We start from the raw sequence: 18,402 nt of genomic DNA, 5'->3' as shown, positions 1-18,402 counted from the left end.
TGACTGTTTGTCAACAAAAATTTAATTCCAGTGTCTCAGTCCAATGTATCCAACAATAATGTCTTTTAATCCTAATAGATGTGTTTTTCTGACATCATGTAGCAGTATGCAGTTTGTGAGGATGAGTATCATATCTTCTTCCAGACCACATAATGGACAGTTTGCAGTTTCTTTATTGTTACTGAATTTTGGTTTTTAGTAGGTAGGTTCCTGTTGCTATACGACAGTGGTTGATATACCTTTTTACCTCAGTGACTGATGACCCAATAGATTTACGTTATTTTCTTTATTTTCACCTCTTATTATACCTAAATGATTAGTTTGGTTGGTTGGTGTTATACAAGTGGTGACAAGATTCCACTGTAGGGTTTCCTTTCTACCGCTATCATATATAAAGGTTACATCTTTAGATTCTGATTTACATTCTGATATAAGAAAGGCAGATATGAGCAATTCTGTAAAACCAAATTGCATGTTTGCCTGAATAAAGTTTTTTAGTAAGGCGTGGTAATAATACATATTTGAACAGTTTAGTGATTGTTGGTGTCACTGTGATACCCCTGTAACTTTCTACTAACGTTGGATCCTTCAGCCTTTTTAGTACTGGGTTAGTAATTCCAGTTTTAAAGAAAAGTGATATTTGTTTTGTAGCTATGATTTGATTAAAGATGGTGGTGAAAGTTGGTGAAAAATCCAGCAGTTTTAAGATGTTCTGCGGAGATGCAAAATTCATCCATAGCTTTGCCTGTGTTTAGTTTTCCTAGTACTTCAAAAATTTCAGTTTCTGGTAGTGGTTCTTATTTAGTGTTTATGTTTTCATAAGTTTAATGGCGTTAGTTCTGACAGTACTTCATCTCGTAACTGTTATCTTTTGGTACAAATAAGTTTTACAAACACATTGAGAAAAGCGTTTAGCTTGGTTTTTCAAATCAGAAATATCACAATCGGGTCCTTTTATTATGGAGGTTGTTCAGGTTTTGGATTGACCTCTATTTCTATTGATAAGTTGGTAATATTTCTTCATTGACGGGTTGTCCATAACTTCTGAACATATTTTTTTTGTAGATCTTCATATTTTGCTTTGTTTTCTAAGTTCTCTTAAAGCTTTTATTTTTGATGTTATGGAAATATCATTTGGTTTTCCTCTATCGACCAATTCTTTATGTTTTATTTTAACTGCTTTTATCAGGGTGAGGACAGATGGAGAAGCCTTCCACTGAGGGCCCTGTAATTTTATCATATTTGCTGGAACAGCAGTGGTAGTGAAAGTTTTTTCATGACATGTTGTAATTTTTCATCACTAGACATTGATGTTGTTAGATCAGCTTTTAAATTTGAAAGTTCATGTTGGTATGCTGATATGTCGACAATTAACCACTGTTTTTTGATTTTTTTTCTCACCTTTTTGGGAAATGGTATGTTCCCCTTGAAACTTGATTTTTATATTTGTACTGACACAAGTGTGGATGGCTGTGTTGACCGGATCCATTTCATGTATTTTATATTGATCTAAGATTCCACTTGGGATTGATAACATGTAGTCGATTTGAGACTGTTATTGAATTTTAAACTAAGGATTTTCTTATCCCAGGAATAGATTATCATAGCCGTATTTGATACAACTTTTTGGTATTTTGGATCCTCAATGCTCTTCAACTTCGTACTTGTTTGGCTTGATAAATATTTTGATATGAGCGCTTACGTCTTAGGTAAACGAAACGCGCGTCTGGCGTACTAAATTATAATCCTTGGTACCTTTGATAACTTTTTGATAACATTAAAACGTTTAATCCCGCTCCAAAAGGATAAGACCGGGTAAGCTGATAGAGCAAGTGTCTCCTGCTATGCATGCATCTCCCGACATGCAAATTCAGACTCAATAAATATGTCACAATCGGGAATAGGACACAGATCAGATGACTATACTGGTATCTTCAGATCTAAGACCGCGAAATTATGTCGATAGTGAATAGAGACACCGACACATCTAATCGGTTATTCAGTTCTTGATGGTGACCGTGAAACTAGTGTATTGTCGACTTCAATCGTTCTACCTTCCTTCGTAAATTTTACGGACGCCATCACGAGTTGGTTGACCGTTATGGAATAACCGTTTCACAAATGATATCGGATATGTTCCTTACGTCGTAACTACAACCCCCTTCCCTTTCATGAATGTGACCTACCAAATTAGACTATTTACCGGATTTGTAATCACATAAGCAACACGACGGGTGCCACATGTGGAGCAGGATCTGCTTACCCTTCCGGAGCACCTGAGATCACCCCTAGTTTTTTGTGGGGTTTGTGTTGTTTATTCTTTAGTTTTCTATGTTGTGTCATGTGTACTATTGTTTTTGTGTTTGTCTTTTTCATTTTTAGCCATGGCGTTGTCAGTTTGTTTTAGATTTATGAGTTTGACTGTCTTTTTGGTATCTTTCGTCCCTCTTTTATAACTCTGTTGCAGAAGTTTCTGTGTAAGAAGCATACCCCTGTCAAGAACGTTCGTATAGTGTGACCAGGCACGATTGTATCGCATTAACTGAGATATATGTAGACACTATACGATGGAACATAATTATAGTACGTTACAGCTGAAACATGGGAAGTTGACAAATAGATATCATCATGTTTATTTTATATTCTTTTTTTTAATATGTACAGTAACATCAATTATAATAGTGGCCACCATAAATGATTCCGGTATTGTAACTTATCACGAATATTTCGCAACCTTTTAAGTCATGTGCCTTTTTGGTCTTCATGCAAGAAATAACTTCGGATCCCTGGACGAATACTGTTATGTATGATGTCACTTCCAATTAGGCATGTCAAATTTTCAAATTATTTAACATGTTATGAACATTCTGTGTAAAGTTCAAATCTGAAGTCATTATATAGACACCATTTCAATTAAAAAAAAACGTTTCTCAGTTCCAACAGGTATGAGCGTCTTGGTGAGCTTACAGTCTCGATGGCTAACGGGAGCAAACATGCACGAAACAGGGCCTATAATCTCGATTTTTTTCTAACATAATTAATAGCTTATTTACTACATGCACTTATTACGTAAACTGGCAATTAACAATCTAATAAATTAACTAAGTAACATCTATAGAAAAGTGTTTACTTAAAACAGTATATGTTAATCGTAAAAAAAACCAAAACATTTGATCAACAGAGGTGTTGATTAGAACTTACTGATGCCTTAAGCCATGAAAGAGTCGGCATAGGATGCAACGAAGAAGAGGCAACACTATTCTAACAGAAACCGATTAGTCGAGTATCATTTTGGTATTCGATAATCGGTACTTCCGAGCGATACTCGGGTAGTGGAGTACTCGTTGGCATCCCTACATTAAATTCCAATCGATGATTTCGCTGCTCTCCGACCTGGCCAATAGTATGCTACTTTCAAGATAAAATTTCAATGCCACGATGCCTTTCAATTTAAAAACAAATGTTTTAACATGAGTGCTTGTGGTACTGCATAACATAGAGGTTCGATAAATATTCAAACCTACCAACTTGCAATTAAAATACGAAACAATTTAAGGATACTTGTATATGCCATCGGAAGGATAACAGTATTTCGTTCTCCAGGCGCAACACTTATGTGCATCATCTTATGTCGTTTCCTTATCTCAGTTGATATGATATCCTATTATATGCTGTAACTACAACTTCTCTTTACTAAATAATGGCAACAGTAGTATACCGCTGTTCAAACACAGGTTACTTCATTTAAGATAAATACATCTCTGTTAATGTTTACATACATATTCTTCTCTTTAACTGCTGGGTCATACATATTTAACCTGAACATATACATAATTTGGGTAATTAGTTTTACTAATGTGTCCGATGACACCACCTAGGTCTATATGCAACTATCAACTCTCCACAATATTGTAGATAAGAATAGAATTCAAGATATAATATTATTTCTTATGATTTGGATCACTTTGCCTGTTTAGTTTATCTTTTTCTTCTTTAGTTTTTTTTCAAAACACAAAAGAAGGAAACATCCTCATTTAAGGGCAATCACTTTTATGACGACTGAGAGGAAACTAACTTTAGTGGTAAATTTTGATATATTTGTTGATTTTGCCTTGCTGATGATTTTTATTATTCAAAGGTTCTACTTACCCATTATTTTATTTTAATTTCTTCATCATGTTTAAGGCAAAACGTAAAAACAAAAAAATTACATTATAGGTCAAACACTCAAGTAAGGAGTCGTCGGAAAATTCCTTTTAAATTTCTTAAATGTAGATCTTGTCTTGCTGATCATTTTTGCTTATTTAAGTTTCTAGCTATCTATTTACAAAAATCGTCATCAAAAGGCAACAACTCTAATTATAAATCGACTGACGATTTTGACCATGCTTATCGATTTATAGATCTGCAAATCGATAAGCATGGTAATTTTTGCAACAAAATGATTATCTCTAATCTATGAAAGTTTTCATTGAAGGGCAATAAATCCTGTAAGAAGTATCCTGAGGGTTTAACAATTGGTAGAGCTTAACATTCTGAACATTTTGGCTTAAGTCAGATCTTCTCTATTCATAACAATTTTGAAAAAATAGACATAACTTGCAATTACCCCTTTGTTTGTTTATTAATGTTATTTTTTTGTATAATATTTTGAACATAAGACAAATTTCTAGACAATTTGACAAAAACTATAAAATAAAAAGTGTGACTGTAACACATTTGCCATAATTAATGTCCCTAAAAGATATACATGTATAATATTTCTGATTTATGCATGTATATATGACTCTACAGAAGAGTATTTGGAACAATTACACCTTTCTCCTTTGCGTATTCTTAATAAGTTAGCTTAATAACATTCAATGTTTACTAAAATTGAGAAAGGAAATGGGGAATGTGTCAAAGCGACAAGAACCCGACCATAGAGCAGACAACAGCCGAATGACACCAATGGGTCCTCAATGTAGCGAGAAACTTCCGCACCCGGAGGCGTCCTGCAGCTGGACCTTTAGAAATATGTATACTAGTTCAGTAATAATGGACATCATACTAAACTCCGAATTATACACAAGAAACTAAAATTAAACATCATTCAAGACTAGCAAAGGCCAGAGGCTCCTGCCTTGGCACATGCGCAAAATTGCGGCGGGGTTATACATGTTTATGAGATCTCAACCCTCTCCTATACCTCTAGCGAATGTAGAAAAGTAAACGCATAACAATACGCACATTAAAATTCAGTCCAAGAGAAGGCCGAGTCCGATGTCATAAGATGTAACAAAAGAAAATAATCAAAATGACAATAATACATAAATAACAATAGACTCCTAGCAGATAACTGACATGACAGCCCCAGACCTCAATTAAACTGATTAAAAGATTATGGCTTCATCATATGAATATCAGGCACAATCCCTCCCGTTAGAGGTTTAGTATCATACTATTATAAAATATATGAGAAGAACATAAACCGTGTCATGCCAACAACTGTTTTTTTTATATTAATAAAAGTGTTTAGTTTCGATGCAAAGACCCTATAAGTGAATCAATATTAAAGCCAACATATGAAATCTTTAATGACCTGACAACAGTATCGTAACTATATCCCTTCTTAATAAGTCTGTTTATAGGTTTTGTAAGATTTTAAGATGAATACTGACATTTTTGTGATTTGTAAAGAGTATTTCCATAAAAGATTGGATGTGAAATACCTAGGCCTGAATGTATAAGATGTCTGCATGTTGAGTTATATTTACAAATTATTTCCTTTATACCGATTATAAAATTTAGTAAATGTTTTGACTAGTTTGTGATATCGAAAACCCTGGTGTGATATGTTTTCAGTAATACATAAATTTCTCTCGCTAAAATATAATGCGTTGTTACATACATGAGCGAATCGTACAAGTTGAGATATATAAACACCGTAAGATGGTGACAAGGGAACGTCACCATCTAAAAATTCATAATTAACGATAGGAAATGAAAAATCATCTCTTTTATCAAATTTTTTGAATTAAGCTTCCCGTTAATGTTATAGATATCAAGATCGAGAAAAGGGCAGTTATCATTGTAAGTATTAGCTTTATTTAATGTTAGTTTAACAGGATAAATTTCTTTAGTATACATACATAAGTCGTCGTTATTGAGAGCCAATACATCATCCAAATATCTAAAAGTATTGTTAAATTTTTGTACCAAAGGTTGCTTCGATGGGTCTTTGCTAATTTTAGTCATACATTGTAACTTTTAACAATACAAAAACAAGGTTCGCAATAAGTGGCGCACAGTTAGTCCCCATTGGAATTCCAATAACTTGACGATATACGGAATCTCAAAAGCGAAAAAAAAATGTAATCGAGTAAAAATTCAAGCGCAGATATAGTATCAAAGCATCAATTGACATAGTTCTTTTGTTTATTTGCTACTAAAAAATGACCTAAAAAAGTTGGAACATATGTACTCGCGTTCTGACTTTTTAAATGCCCAGTTAATAAGAGATGTTTTTTTTCTTAATAAGACCATGAGGCAAAGTGGTATATAGGGTAGAAAATTCAAAATTTGAACAGATTCAAAAACACCAATATATGCATGCAATATATCAAGTACTTCCAACGAGTTTTTGACACTCCAAAAGTAATTATTCCACTATTTCCGAAGGCCTTATTTGAACAATTTATTATCAGGGTTTTTATTGTACCAAGTGTACTAGTAAGTAGAACAGACAATTTATTAGTGGACCAATGGCTTGAAGATGAAATTCATCTATATTTGTAAGGTTTTTTTGTGAAGCTTCGGAAGCCAGTTCATAGTTGGGACTTTCATTGTATTTGGTTCTGCTTGTAAAGAAGTAGCTAAAAGTTTGTGTTTGTTACAGATGTCGTTTTCTGAAAATGAAGTCAGTTGGAATGTTGGTGAATTCGTGATTACCTTTTGCAGAACCTCAATCTAAAATTTAAGTCAAACAATAATATTATTAGCAACTTTATCAGCCGGTACAAAAACAAATGCCTTGACTAGTTCTTTTAGTTTATGTTTGATACACGAAATAGGGGTTTTATGATTTTTGTTAGGAGTAAAATGTTCTTTAAAATGTTGCATACGAATATCAATTATCTTAATTACTGAATTAAAAAAAAAGAGTCCAAAGATTTTTTGTCAGTTTTTTTCCCGCTTTACACATTTCAAACAGTAGGTACGGATTGAGTCACGGATGATATTACGACACTCATTCCAATTAATAACTGACGGGGGACGATATTTAGATACTTTAATGTCTGAGCAGAAAGATGATGAACCAGGGGTATGACAAAGATGTCTCGTCTTTTTTCTAAAAAAAATCATCGGAAGGTACCAAGACCTTGTTGATAAATATTCCGTATCAACTTCACAAATAAAACAGGATGGTCTTGATGTATACATTCTGCGTACTGACGTGGTTTATCATCTTAACAACGTGTTATATTGTTTTTTCATTCGTCTTTGTTCTATTATTAATATTCCTTTCACTGTTGGATTGTTTTCTGTGATATCCATTTAACGTGGCTAGGTACTTATACATCCCGTCAATGAGTTTGTATCATCTTTCATTTTTGCTGGTGTGTTTTGTATATGCGACTTTTTGTGTTTCGTAGGTTTTTATACCGTGACTATGTATAGTATGTTATTGTTCTCTTATATGTCATTATGATATATTTCTATTATAAATTACAAAATACGTGGAACCGCAAACGTCAAAATTATTTAATTACGTAGTGGAATGAACCATTTATGGATTCTTATAAATTCTATAGAACTTTTGACCTATTTTAAATCTCGGTCTATTTCTGAAACTAATTCTTACATACTTTTGATTGTTTAATCCTGTATGCAAATATTGCCCATGCGAAATTTTAGAGTTGTTTGTATAAACGTTGAACGACAAAATATGTGATGTCAGACATGCGAAATTGTTTCCTTTAAAATTGTAACACGATGATGACTGCTGTACCCATGTTTTGACTTTTTCTATTTATTATGTCTGTTTAGTTCACGCATCATTGTAAATATAACGGAATTTGATGACACTGTCGCACAAAGTGAGAGGTTTAGCGCCATAAAACCAGGTTTGAACCACCATTTTACACTTGAAAATGCCTGTACCAAGTCAGGACTATGACAGCTGTTTTTGATGTGTTTTGTCATTTGATTTTTCCATGTGATTAGGGACTTTCACTTTAGGTCTAAGGTATGGGGATGTTTGAGAGGGATTGTAGTGTTCGGTATCGGGAACATTTAGAGAACACCCCTATCATGAATAGTATATTCGCCAGGGGGTATATAAGAGGATGAGGAACAGACTTCGAGTTCTGTCGATGTTCTAGTTTAGAAGAGCAGTGTACAAGAGTAGGCACTTTACATAACTGTAAGTGTCTGGGACAACTTGTTCTGAGGACAACTTGTACTGATACAAGTTTGTCTTACATAGGAAGTTGACAGAGCAGACAGTCCCGTTCAGAGGACAGGCTCAGCTGTACTAGCCCGCACTGTCTGGAAGTGACAGACTGTCTCACTCGGAGGACAAGTTGTACCAGCCCACACTGTATCCTGTGCGCTAGACCACACGACCACCTTGGCTTCACAAAAAATAAAGCTTCCAGTGGCTGGGTGCTAATTTTTCTAATACTTATATTTACCCCAGGAGTAGATTACCTTAGCCGTATTCGGCACAACTTTTTGGAATTTTGGGTCCTCAATGCTCTTCAACTTTGTATTTATTTGGCTTTTTGAACTATTTTGATCTGAGCGTCACTGATGAGTCTTATGTAGACGAAACGCGCGTCTGGCGTATAAAATTATAATCCTGGTACTTTTGATAACCAATTAAATATATAATTTTTTAATATATACTTAAATTAAACATAATGTACAAAGCCATGTATCACCATCACTGCTGGTGATCCGATGGATGAATCTGTTGTAGAGTTGTCACTGGCTCAGACGTACTTGAAAACTATGTTCAAAATTATGATTGCGTTGGATAAAAACCGCAATTTTTATACGTGTGCATGTAAAACAAAAGGTAGAAGGGTCTAAATACAGCACAAACAACATTTTCCAAAAGACCAAAAAAATGCAGAAGTATATTTAAACAAAAAGTAAAATCACAAAAATACTGAACTTAGAGGAAGATCAATTGGGAAAGTCCATAATCACATGGCAAAATCAAATAACAAAACGCATCAAAAACGAATGGACAAAAACTGTCATATTCCTGACTTGGTACAGGCATTTTCAAATGTAGAAATGGTGGATTAAACCTGGTTCTATAGCGCTAACCCTCTCACTTTAATGACAGTCTCATCAATTTCCGATATTTTTACATTGATGCGTTAAATAAACAGACACAATAAATATAATAGTCAAAATATGGGTACATCAGTCATCATCATTTAACAATTTTAAAAGGAACAATTTAACAGAACACAAAACCATCTACTATCTACGAACACATTTATTGAGTGTCAAAACGCATTTCACTAACAGGACGAACAACTGATGTTCTTTAACCCTGCTGACTGCCATTGGCGATTCCCAAATAAAATTTATCACAAGATGTAACAAAATGGATCTTAATATAAATTTAATACTAAACAGAAAACAGTTAACTTGTGGCCACGATGTTATGCCACAAACATAAGGTGTTAATATTTTGTTGTGCACCAGATCCGGATTTCGACAATAAATGTCTCTTCAGTGATGTTAGCGATCGAAACGGTATTTGGAAGGCCATATAAAATGTACTCTCATTTTTAGATAGACTCTTGAATTTTAAGAGTCAATATAGGATAAACGGATCATATAAACCGGAGGGAAGATATGATACAAGCCCAAACGAAAAAATATAAACGAGTCTAAATTGAAAACTACGTTCAAACCTATGATTGCGTTGGATAAAAACCGTAACAAAAGGCATCCCTTTACCGAGACAATAATCATAGAGGTAAAGCTTGAACGAAACAGGGAATAACGCTAATGTTCTGGAATCTGTCACTAACCATATTGATGACCAAATTCAAAAGTTTAAAATTGAAACAAAGTACAGGTCTTTTTTAAGATCCCAAATCCAGGTGCATGTGATAATAGATACTATTGTTTCAAAGGTGCTTGTTGTTACTAAATACAGATTCAAATCACATAACCTGACGATTTTTTTTTATTCCGTTTTGAAACTGATATATGGTCCTAAATAATCTAGTCTTTAACTGCGTACTTCATTGAGGCCTTTTTAACTGTTTTGGATATGAACGTCACTGATGAGTCTTTTGAAGACGATACACGAGTCTAGTGTAAAAACAAAATTTAATACTGGTATCTAGTATGAGTTTATTTATAGGCATGAAAATATGCTTTAAATTTGCATGCACGAAGCACAATAATTTTTACATAATGGAAGTTCTTGTAATACATAATGTTAAACGCCGAGATAAGACTAATTATAATGTTGTAAACATAATAAAAGACTTTCTCTTATTCTAATCAAATTTATCCTTTTCCAGATTATTTTTATTTAATCAACGTGTGGTTCGTTTGATGTCAGTCCTCATGGGAAAAAACTCGATTATGCTTTTTTTCTGCATAGACTATTGTGACGCCACGAAACGGCTTCAATTTGACTGCATATCGTTTTAAAATCATTAGCGAACAGATAACACCACAAAAATGTGTGCAATACTATATTTATCAACTCTCTACAGTTACAATAGATATTTAAAAATTTAAAATTTAAAAAAAAAAAACTGATTCGAGTGACTAAATATCGTATCACACTCGATACAGTGGTAGAATCTATATGTATATTGATTAAACATGCGAACCATTGTGGTTATGATTGATTGATTGATGATTATTTAACGCTACAACAGCACAAAAGGATATATCGCGGCGATATCTATTTCAAGTATTTTTTTTAAATCAGACACAATCTTTCAATTTACTAAAGCTTTAATTTCAAGCAAAACTACTTATTTACAAATAATATTGAAACCATTTTAAACTAAACCAAAAATATATTTAGGAAAATATTTCAATTAAAAAAAGGAGAAAAGAAACAGTTTAACTGATCATAACTATCATTATATAAATCATGCATATTATTTACATCAATTTAATCTGGGCGTCACTAATGAGTCTTATAAAGACGAAAAACGCGTCTGCCGTATTAACTTATAATAAGCCTGGTACCTTTGATAATAACACCACTGGGTCGATGCCACTGCTGGTGGAGTTTCGACCCCGAGGGTATTACCAGCCCCGTAGTCATCACCTCGGTGTTAACATGAATATTAATTATATGGTAACTTTTATAAATTTCTTGTCTACAAAAATATTAATTTTTCTAAATACTAAGGATTTTCTTATCCCAGGAATAGATTACCTTAGCCGTATTTGGTACAACTTGTTGGAAGTTTGGGTCTCCAATGCTCTTCAACTTTGTACTTGTTGGGATTTATAACCATTTTGATCTGAGCGTCACTGATGAGTTTTATGTAGACGAAACGCGCGTCTGGCGTATTAAAGTATAATCCTGGTGCCTCTGATAACTCTATATGTTTATGAAATAGCATTATTTGTTTCCAACGTGCCCTTTCTTAACACTGAAACAAATTTTTAATTGTCCCAACCTAGGCAACGACAATTGCAATTTTTGTTTCATGTAGAATTTATTGAATGGTGTTTTACCAGTATATAATACTCCGTACATTTGGATCATTTCAAACGATGATAACACCATATACAATAATTAATCTATTATGCACATTACTATGTACATTTTTTATTACCCCGTTGTTCAACAATAAAATACTTCATAGGAGTAAGACTTCGTTTTGGAACGACGTTTTATATTTACACTTTGAGATGACCCAGGATTTAATGTTAAGTGTAAGTGTTATTGTAATCCTAATCGTAGTTGTATGACAGCTTCCGCAAATGTCTGATAGGCTAATAATACACCAGGGACTTACAGTCTACTAGCAGAGGTATCTATACCCAGTGATAGAAATATCATTGACGGTATAAATAGCATAGTACCAGAAGAGCATTTTGACAGCTAATGTTATTATTTCATACTACTATATATGGACAGAAAGTGATGACAAGTGCGTTACAACAATGACAAGCTATCAAAGCAAAACACAATAGCGGATGATTTTAAGCTTAATAATATGTTTTCAGATTCAAGACAAAGCCTTGTCCTTTTCATGATCTCTCGTAGAAACGGATCCTCCTATGTTGCATTAGTTTTTCATTTTTTCCTCTGAAAAAAAAATATGATTATATTAAAATGGCGGGTTATCAAATTTATGTTTGAACTTTTTATATGTTAATTGATATGCAAACTAATTTAAAATTAGGGATTATGCGTTAGAATAGTAAAATATCAATTCATTTGTCAGATTATCAAATCAACAAATAAAGAGTTTGTAAGAAAAATGCTATACACGGAGAAAACCTACACATGTGTGCTGAAATGGCAAACAGTAGCTAATACATAACATTAATTAAAACAGTAACGGTTACGATATAAACAAGTTTTTTTTCAGAAGGGTTAAACTTAATTCTTTTGAGAAAGGCGAAATATTATATAGCAGAAGTAAACATATATTGTAGATCAGCTATTTTTGCAATGGTAAATAATGATTATTACGTCTTATCTCATGTTTGATTATATACGTCTAAATATAAAGTCACATATTAGAGAAGGACAAAAGTTCTTTCATAAAGTTCAATTATATGAAAAAAATTGTGAGGTGGAGACTTTTCTATTTCACACACGATTATAACAGTATTTTTCTCATTGGTAAAGGTACGAGCGGTTGTACGATGACTTTGATCTGCTTTCTTTCACTTTGTTTGGTCTATTATTGGTAGTTGTCACAGTAACAATCATTTTGTGTGTGTGTGTATATATTTTTAGTAAGTAAAATCTGTTTTTGGTGGTAACAAACACTGTTATGATGCCTGGATACATTCATGTGACTATTTCATAGTGTCGTTTCTGATAAACAAATATGCGAAAATGGAAAGTCGAGGAGACAACAAATTTTAACGAAACAAGCTCAACACACGATAACGCGTTTGCAGAAAAGAACAATTGAAATGAGATAAAACAACGTTTTCGTATTTATTTGCGTTTTACTTGTTTGATTAGTTAGAGGCAACTACGTGACGCTTTTATTTAATTTATTGGATTAATTAACAAAATCATTTGTTATATTTATATTTTTATCTTATTATATTTTATGACTTAATTGATCTATCAAGTTTTACTTTATTTTTTATAATGTGTATCGAATACTGTAGTATGTAATTTCACAAGTTTCATCATCAAAAATAAAATGATTAGAAAAAAACCTACTGACAATGTAAAGTAGTCCACCAAGACAGAAGTTTATCGATAAACACATTTGATGATACTGGATCGATTAATTAGCCAGTGCAACAAATAATTACTTTACTGGATTCTATTATTGAATATAAACATACCGTTTTATATATCTATCTCATCATGCTTTCTCTTGAGAGACGTCGATTTTTCGTTATTTACCGGGTCATGATCTATAAGAAAAACAAATATGTAACATTGTAAATAAAAAAGAAATGTGTATTCTTACAAAGGAACATAATTGAAAACCGGTATTTTAAAAATAGACAAAACTTATTTTTCTCTTCGTATTGAAGAATCTAGGACATTGCAACACATTATTTAAAAAAATATATAAAATGGTGAGGCATTGATGGGAACGCGAAATAAACTAAAATAATATCATAACACTGGAGTCGAAAATAAAATGGAAATACAAGGCAAAAAGTGACAAACAAACAAAACTAAACAAAACAAACAAAACTAAACAAAACAAACACAACAACCCAAAACATGAATTCACACAACAACAAAAAAAAACGAAGCGAAAAGAAAGAAAGAAGAAAAGCAAGGGGAGGGAAAGGAGACGATCTGTAGTGCTCGGGTAAATTACGTTGATCCTTCTCCACGGTCAAAATCCGTCGTGTTGCTCATTCGATGGAAAACAAAACGGAATTTTTGGGGTTATGACAATTAAAACATGCCGATCGCCACCAAAATTCTATCTATTTTTTGACTCACTAGAGCGACCTGTATTTTTTTAAGTAGTTTTAATTTTTATAGCACTTTAACCCGTTCTTTTGTTTTGTTAATGTCTATTACAACAAATTTCTTGTCGAGTGATCTTTTGCCACACGCTACTCATTAAAAATTATCTGAAAGATGTATAATTCATAAAAGTTGGATTTAAGATTTGTCTCCTAGAAGGATTTATTTTGCACGGCGAAAAAAAAGATTAAATCGAATTTTACAGTAATTAATTCATGAGTCAATAATGTGGTCCATTTTACAAATTTACTGTTACAAAACTTTGAATTTTTCGAAAAACTAAGGATTTGTTTTATCCCAGCCATAGATTTCCTTAGCAGTAATTGGCACACCTTTTTGGAAATTTTGAACGCTCAATGCTCTTCAACTTTGAACTTGTTTGGCTTTATAAATATTTTGATATGAGCGTCACTGATGAGTTTTATTTAGACAAAACGCGCGTCTGGCGTACTAAATTATAATCCTGGTACCTTTGATAACTATCTCAATCATTTATCTTGAGTGATTCAAAACACGATCTTTTATATTTGATTATTCTAAAAAATATTTTGGAAACTTGAGGTTATATAGCTATCAAAGCTTGTATACAAGAAGAAACGGGTGGACATTTTCATTGGTTAACTTTCAGTGATGTTATTATGGTATATGCAATAAAATGATACATAATTTTTTTTCTGTATGTAGTATTAGATAGGATTAAACTTTTCTCACGCAAAGTATTTCTTTATTTAACAAAGATGAATTATCTACAATTGTTTGCAAGTGCAAATTTAACAAAGACTAATAGGGGAAACAATGATGGTATTGCACCTGTAGACCATTACATTCTAGCGTGTCCGTCATCGCACTTTGACGTACAGTGGAGATCACTCTACCCTCTCATCAAATCTGTCAGAATCTGTCAGGGGAACTCTTTTAAGACATAGTGTAGGACTGCCATCCTGACACCTTTAAGACAGTTCTAGTTAGAACAGTTTTTACATAAAACTGATTCAGACAGTTCTACCTAGAACAGTTTCAGACAGTTCTTCCTATAACTGACAAAATCTTTGGTCAGTTCTACAAGTAGAACAGTTCTACGGCTAGAAAAGTTGATTTTGTCAGTTCTATCCATAGAACAGTTTTTAGAACTCTTAGTCCCAAATATAAATAATTCAAAAGAATATACTATATATTAAAATGGTCTCATCACAGCACTGTTTTAACATTCAGTGACGTCATTTAGAACCGTTCTAAAATCCTGACAGGTTTGGTCAGTTCTACAGTATTTCTACTGATTTGGACAGTTGTACCAAGAAAAGTTTTAGACAGTTCAACTTAGAACAGTTCTAGTTGAGAACTGTTCTAGGATAATTAAAAACAGTTATATGACAAATTTATAAAAATGACCACATAATTGATATTCACGGAAGTGCTGACTACTGGGCTGGTGATACCCTAGGGGACGAAAGTCCACCAGCAGTTGCATCGACCAGTGGTGTAAAAAGTTATATAAACTGTACATCTGTAAATCTGTATATAAACTGTACATTTCTAAAGCTGTATATAAACTGCAAATCTGTAAAATGTACATTAACTGCACATTTTAAATCTGTGTTTAAGCTATTATATAGATTCTACCACTACACCTTGTTTGAAACTAACGTAGCTGTGTAGGCCATCATTGATGCCTCAAAGCACAATTCATTTAAACTTGGTATCATTCGGGTCGATTATTAAAAAGAAATATCATAAAGGATCTACAAAAATGTACAGTAAGGATGCTACTTAGTCAAAATTATCTCCCCATTACGCCAGTTCAGTTTTACAATCGTAGAAATGGAAGCCATTGTAGGGATGACGCGCTGCCAATTTTGCTCTTGGAAACCGATAAATTTATCTACATTGCACATTACGATCCTTTTATGTCAGTTGTATTTTAAAAGACAAATGTATCAACTAGCTAATGAGCATCCGTTTATGATTTTGTCTGCATTAATTCAAATTAAAACTATTGTCTGTTCGGTCGTCAGGTGGAATTTTCAAAAATTCATAAACATTTAAAAAAATTCTAATTAAATATTTCGTGGAAGGGCAGACTAGATATTTTTTGTGGTTGAAGACTAATAAACCGTAGTTATCACACACAGAAAATTCTAATTTTTTGAAGATATGCATTTTCATCATCCAACTTGAAAGACTGTACTTTTAGTAAAAAAAATATCTATTCGAACCCACCATGTCTATTTTTGTGATTCAATAGATAGGTATTCCATTTGACCCATATATATCATCTTTTATTACGGTGATTTTGTTTATGTTATAAAGTCAACCTGTAGCTTTGATATATAAAAATGAATAAGAATCTGAAGCAAGACGATGTATGAAATATTCTTGCTTTGTGCAATTTCAAGACAAAATATTCAACTCAAACACGCCCTATCATAAAAAGGTGCACTCGATTTTTCTTAAGTATGCAATTGTTACCCATTTTTGGAATTTTTTCTTGAGTCACATAATGGAAGGGCAGACACGAAAATTACTAAACTAATAGATTGATATGTTGTCCGTCCGTGGTAATTTCAAGAAAAAAATCGGTGGATATGCATTTTCTACATCCAACTTGAAAGATACCCATGTCGTCGACTTGATATCTAATTGTTCTGCTTAACTATGTACTAGATAAATTGAAAACTAATGCAAATGGTGTTTTAAAATAAAACACTTCATAATTGAAAAGAAAATTGTCATTTTAGTTGTTTCTATTAACTTTCAAAAATTTTGTTACTATAGTAAACATTACAGTGAGCATTTATCGCCTTCTCTAACAAAGAGCTTCGATTCTTTTGTTCTATTCGAACCGGGTTTCCGCCTGGGTATATTCAAGTCCGGTTGGTAAGATGTTTTTATATTTTTGTCTCTAAAAAAGTCTGTTTGTATTATGCTCTAGAATGTCATGAGTGCATTAACAATTCAATAAGTATTTGTGCACATTGTAATACCGACTGTTTGCTAAAATATCGTTTCGCTAACCTCAAGTTATATATTGTCCAAAATTTCGATAATATCTTTTGCGATGTGTTTGTTACCGAAATAAATGCGTTTATTTTACAAAAGAGATTTTTAGTTACTTAAAACAATGAATGTGTATTTATGTTTCTATTTTTATTTAGTAGAAAATGCTATATCTAATGATCAAGTGTAGTTGATCTTTCAATTCAGCACTGGGCATAGTAATGTAAAGAGTACATGAAACCAAATGTATAGATGTTATCGAAAATTTGCACAATATCTATAGGTCGCACTCCCATGTAAGCCACGCCTCTTTTGGGGAGAAATATAATTTTTATAGATGTATTAATTTGTAAACGTATTGGTTCCCAGTTATGATCTCTGTATTATATCTCATAGACGTATAACTGTAAACATAAATGTTAACAGAATAGTGCCCATGGTAGCGCTTAGAATTAAATTATAAGAAAGTCCAAAAAGATTTAAGTATAACTTCAAACTTTTAGAAAATCAGGGCGTAAAAAGTAAAAAAAAAAAATACTGAACTCCGAGGAAAATTCAAAAAGGAAAATCCAAAATCAAAAGGCAAAATCAAAAGTCCAAACACATCAAACGAATGGATAACAACTGTCATATTCCTGACTTGGTACAGGCATTCTCTAATGTAGAAAATGGTGGATTGATCCTGGTTTTATAGCTAGCTAAACCTCTCACTTGTATGACAGTCGTATCAAATTCCATTACATTGTCAACGATGCATGAACAAAACAAACATACTCAAAGAGTAAACAACATGTTGAAAATATGCCGCACAGCACTATATATTTTTTTACCTTTGATTAAAATACAGTGGCGGATCCAGCTATTTTATAAATAATGGATCCGCCACTGAAATAGTAGTAAAAGTAGTACATATCAACTTACAGTTATGGGATATAATTTTCACGAAACGTCATTGTAGAAGTGGCACAGTTTTCGCCACAAAGGGAATTTTCTATAGAAAATGGTAGTCTATTTTTTGCGTCTGGTGTACTAAATTATAATCCTGGTACCTTTGATGACTATTTAAACCACTGAGGTATCTTTGATAACTATTAACATCACTGAGTCGATGCCACTGCTGGTGGACGTTTCGTCCCCGAGGGTATCACCAGCCCAGTAGTCAACACTTCGGTGTTGACATGAATATCAATACTGTGGTCATTTTTATAAATTTCCTGTTTACAAAATTTTGAATT

The sequence above is a fragment of the Mytilus edulis genome, chromosome 10 (assembly GCF_963676685.1).
Source record: "Mytilus edulis chromosome 10, xbMytEdul2.2, whole genome shotgun sequence".
Taxonomy (NCBI): Eukaryota; Metazoa; Mollusca; class Bivalvia; order Mytilida; family Mytilidae; genus Mytilus; species Mytilus edulis.
This window is presented reverse-complemented; position numbering follows the sequence as displayed.